Source organism: Stegastes partitus, unplaced genomic scaffold, assembly GCF_000690725.1.
Source record: "Stegastes partitus isolate 25-593 unplaced genomic scaffold, Stegastes_partitus-1.0.2 Scaffold126, whole genome shotgun sequence".
NCBI classification, from domain to species: Eukaryota; Metazoa; Chordata; class Actinopteri; family Pomacentridae; genus Stegastes; species Stegastes partitus.
This window is the reverse complement of record NW_007577857.1, coordinates 864265-869902: the sequence shown is the minus strand read 5'-3', so window position 1 is coordinate 869902 and position 5638 is coordinate 864265.

The following is a 5638-nucleotide window of genomic DNA, read 5'->3' as shown; positions in this document are numbered from 1 at the left end:
TACATCACTTGATGTGATGTCCACTCTCACATGAATGACAAATATCTCACATGTACCATGACTCACATATGGTATGGCTAAAATGAGCCGTGAAGAACATTAATGTAAAAGTGACCCATGTCTGAATGATCGAATGCTGTCGTTTAAACAGATTAATGAAGCAGCAATGTCCCACAAACTATGCCTGAAAAGATTTTCATTTCACATTCGTTGCAGTGTTGGATCAAGTCCTTGCTGTTGGTGCCTATGCTGTAAGTAATAATGGAGGCAGAAAGCAATTTGTGCCGCTCAGTGATCCAAAGTGTGCAGTGATATAAGACCAGAGTATTGTTGGTTCAGAGGTGAGCATGTGCAACGACACAGGAAGTTGGAAAAGTGAGCCTGAGAAACACATGTCTGTATTCACAGAGTGATATTACATTAAAACCTCCTAAAGAGACGTGACTCTTGACTGGTCATTAAACAATACACACAGGTCTGAAGCTAAGACTTAAACTAGTTGTGCACCAATGACTGAAAGACCTGACCCAGTGGAGCCGAACTGGAGCTGAAACCTAAACGTGCAGCAGTTGGATAACCAGACTAACACGATGCGTAGATTGCTACCACAGTCAGAGACAGAAACAGGCTTTTTTTAAAATTTTTTTTATTAGATTACATTTGAAAACCAACTCCAGACCTGGTAGAAACCCAACAGCTTTGGGTAGCAGAACTCAAGTTCACAGTGACTGTGTCAGCCTACTTTTAATCACAGGTATTTAGGTTTGGCTCAGATGAAAGCTTGATGGCCCTTCTGCTTCTAAAGAACTCGGTCATCAAGGTTTTCTCTGCTGGTTGGAGATAAAGGTTCATGGCCACCATTTTCCAGGTCAAATCTCACAGCTGCTCTATGCAAAGGGGGCTGCTGGTTCTCACTGTACATACAAGACAAATGAAATGCTATTTTAAAAACATTTGCACTTTGCATTGCAGTGGTGCAGCAGCCCAAATGATGTGACAATCTTGTCAAACGAAGCATGAAATTGATCAAAGGCTGACAAGAAATCCTCACAATCAGTTCAAGTAAAGTGCCGTCCTTTCAAACCAAGCGTGAAATTGATCACAGTGGCCAGAAATAGGAAGAAGAGGGAAATAATAATGTAAAATGGATGACTTCTCTTTTTACATTAACAACACTTATTACATGAGTGGAAATAATGAAAGAACCGGCAAAAGAAACACGTGTGTCGTCCATTTCAGGTTTTCATTGATAGCTAGCGATGTATTTCTATTTATAGTAAAAATAAGCTTATTTTAATAATGGGTCAAATGACCGTGTAATGTGAGAGGAGACAATAGAAGAAAAACCCCCAAGAAAGAATTAGCGTCCGACTCTACAGTTCCCCATCGCTGTACCAAGCGTTTCAGCCTGTCTCAGCTTGTTGTTTCAGCGCTACTGCTGTGGTTCACTCTCACAGCTCTCATCAGCCTTGTTTCTACATGCAGGCAACTGTTCTTAGAAAAAAAAATAGATAACTACCTGCACAGCACTAAAATTACCATAACAGGTATTTGTCTGAAGCGCAGTAAAGACCAAAACAGAGCTATAAACGGTATACTACCATAGACTGTATAAAAGATGGACGTAGCTACCGTGACGTCACCCGTTGGTTTTTGCACTGAGAATATGAAGCCAGGGTTTTGCTACTTCCCGGTTGACATCTTGGATTTTTGGAGCCAGTGACGCAAAAATCGTCAGAGGGGGGCGGAGCCATAGGAGCAGTGATTGGTCAGACGGATTGAGAGGCGGGCCCTCTCTGCCCCGCCCACATTTACCGCCTTCTGCTCGCTTCGTCTGTATGGTTGCTGCCGACTGTCAATCCAGCCAGCCACGCCCCTTGCCCCGCAAAATGTTGACGATTTTTTAAAAGTTCAGTATTGATTTATTTTCAGATTGGCCACCTGATCTCTGGATTTGACCATGAAAACTAATAAGAAATAAATCCTGAGCTGTAGGAATGCAGTATTTCGTGATCTGTGATCACTTCTTTTCCAATTCCAGTCTATGGGAGCCAGGGCTTTGTGGAGCCAGCAGCTAGTGGACGTAGTGATATTGCAGGTTTTTGACACTTTCGGGTTGGCTTCATTTTTTAGTTGCTACGTCCAGCTTTTATACTGTCTATGTGTACTACCGACAATAGCTGTGTGTTTATATAATAGTGACACAAATCATCTATACTCCGCTTAATCCTCACTAGGGTCATGGGGGGCTGGAGTCTATCCCAGCTGACTCAGGGTGAAGGCAGGTTCACCTGGACAGGTAACCAGTCTATCACAGGGCTACACTTAGAGACAGACAACCAAGCACACTCACATTCACACCTACGGACAATTTAGAATCACCAATTAACCTCAACATGTTTCTGGACTGTGTGGGAGGAAGCCGGAGAACCTGGAGAGAACCCACGCTGCACGGAGAGAACATGGAGACTCCACACAGAAAGATCCCGGGTGTCCTCACTGGAACGCAAACCGACGACCTTCTAGCTGTGAGGCAACCATTCAAACCACTGCGCCACCTTGGAGCCCAACAACAGTTCATGCAGGTTTAAATTAAAGTATTTGTTCTCATGCTCCTTCAGGATCTCTTTGTTGACTTGCTTCTCAGATCGTGTTTCTGGTTGCATTGGTGAAGTTGATGGTGGAGTTCGTCCCTACGGGTTTTGCCCTTACACCTTGTTTGTAACATTTCAACAACGTTTCTTATAACTGCTATCAATGCTACTTTAAGATCACTTTGAACACAAAAAGTCTGACCTGTACTTGATCTGTATTAGTCAGTGGATAAGGGAATGGGTTTGGGCTCATGTTGATCAAGCTGAACACAGTGTTTGTGTGTCTGTGTTCATATAAGCAGCAACCAGGAAAACAGAGCAAAAAGGACATTTTCAAATCGTGATTATGCTGCCGTGTTCGGCTTTAGCCTGAGAATATTACTGTGAGTGGGTACAAAGCCACTTTGTCCAATTGTAGCTCCAATGCCACTGGTTTCCTTTCATACAGGCCTTGATGAACTATAATTGGCATCTTCTGAAGCATTCGCTTTTCAGTGACGTTCCTCGTGGCTTGACGTGGGTGGCCTTTTTTAGTTGCAGTTCAGCAGCCAACTATGCCAGCTCTGTTTCCTTACAAAGCTTCAAGCACGCATGACGTCATTCCAATCAAAGGCTCACACTCAGTATTCAGACACACGGTGGGTCAATACCTCTGCTGTGACGTGGGACGGCCTTAACTGGAGTTTTATAGGAAATAAATGTCTTATATGTTCTGCTGGTTTGCATGAGTTGGTGGTTTTTGGTAGATGTAGTTTAGACGGCGGCAATGCGGGACAGCCAAGGTTAGAAGTTCAATTCCTGCTGCTGCTCCCAACTTACTGACTTCAAAGAAGCTTCAAATGAGAAAATTTGCGTTCAAGGTAAAATATAAATTGTCTGCATTCATGTCACCTTTACATTTAGGAAGACAGTTGCAGAAAAAAGTGCATGGCTTCTTCATATGACCACTAACATTTACATTCAGTGAGTTCTCTGAATGTTCATTTTTTATTTTCAGCCTGAATCAGATCACAGCTCCAATTATTTTTTGACTGACTTCTTTATTAAGTTTTCTTGATTGCGCTGTAAACAGAAAAAAAGCATCTCTGCTACCTTTCTAAGAATTTTGCTGTGAAAACTGTGTCAGCAAATCAACCATGACTGAAGACATAGGGAACCTTAACTTCAATGAGCCCTACACATGAAGCAGCAAACATGCAAACTCATTGGATTTGAGGGCAGAAATAAGTAATTTATTGCTGAATAACTGCCAGTTTTCAGGTGGAGTTCTGATGGGCGCATGTATCAGGTGACAGTGAAGCTCCTCAGTGTCTGTCTAGTCTCTGGTCTCGGCCGTCTCCTCAGCTGCCTGAGTCCAGTGTCTGTGTGAGGGAGGTGGACCAGACATGGCCACCATCGCTGCTGTCAGTCTGCACAGCAGCAGAGAGAGGAGTCGGTCGCTGAGGCAGCAAGAAGCCTCGTTTTTCTGTGTCAAGGTCCCACTGACTCTCACACAATGCTTCTGTGTTGGGATTCTATTTAATGTTTTACAACAAATTTTCACTTTGATGAATTAAACATTTTAAACGGTTCCTCGATCATCTGTCCAGTTTGGTTGAATGTTATTTGTAGTTTGCTTCCTTCAAGTGGGATTGTGTTGATCTTGTTTAAGAGAGTCCACTTGAACAACCCACTGATGTATTCACAAACAGCTGCTTTGGAACTGGAAAATGATGGTCAAGTGTCAGAAACTGCAGTTCCTCGAATGGCCACTCGAGGCTCCCTCTGAAAGTGAGTTTGTCCCGGTAGACTCCCATATTAAAATGTTAAACTTTACAGCATAAAAAAAGACGTGTGCAACCTGTACAAAAAAACAGTTTTGTTCTCCATAGCTAATTCTCCCATTTTTGACAAGTATATGAGAGATAAATCTCTTTACATAACCGGCCTGTTTTAATTGTATTAAAAGTTAAGAATGTGGCCACCTTTAGTGACAAGTAGATACTACCACAGGTCCCCTTAGGTCCTCCCATGCTCTATCTCTTTACTCATTACTGGATTAGCCAGAACTTAGGAGAAGGCAGAGACTGCCAAGTTTACCTGAGCCATGTATTAAAAGTCATTTGAACTCAGTAGCCAGTCTGTGAAAATTGCTCCATCTACTGCAAAAAATGAACAGGAGTTATGTTTGAAAAACCCTTTGGATTCTCTTTATGCTCTGTTCTCGTTGTTTATTCATAGCAACTGGACTTGCTTGAGTTCCTTGAAGACGTTCCACCTCTCATCCAAGAGGCTTCATCAGTTCTGTCAACGTCTCCTTCAGGATATCAGTATCTGGAACTCCCAACCAGTCAGTCAGAGCTGATGAAGCCTCTTGGATGAAAGGTGGAACGTCTTCAAGGAACTCAAGCAGGTCCAGCTGCTACGATTAAACTACCAGAACAACCATGACCTGGATGACTGAGAATCTTCACAGACCTCTTTATGCTGTGGAAAATGTGCATGGATTCATGAGACTGTCTGCATGAGCACAAACACCACCTGTTGTTGGTTGGCTGGCTGGAATCGTGTTGTGAGGATTGGTCTGAGCTTCTTTGTTTCTCAGAGTTAGGGATGCTCATAAAAACAGGATTTAGTTTTTTTTCTTTTTCGCACACACAGAACAGACAGCCAGGAAGTATTCACTGAATTAAACAACATGTGTAATGGATTAAAAATAGCTGATCTTTAATGATTAAAAAATGTCATGTGGATATATTTCACTGAAGAAGTCACTTGTATGAGAAGTTTTAGTGAAGCTTCTAGAATTTCATGTGAACACGTTCTGTTTAAATTGTCCATGTAGAGATGTTGGTTAGATATTTCTTTTTTGTAAATGCACCTGTTGCACATCGGCCACACTGGCTGTATCAAGAGTTGTCTTTATTTAAATATTCATACTGTGTGTGTGTGTGCTAAGGTGTTGGGGATTGTGTGTAAATGACTAAAAATGTGTGAGCGAGCTTCTCACAGTCGTCTGAAGACCATTCATTAGTGGCCATTATCATCACGGTAACACATATACG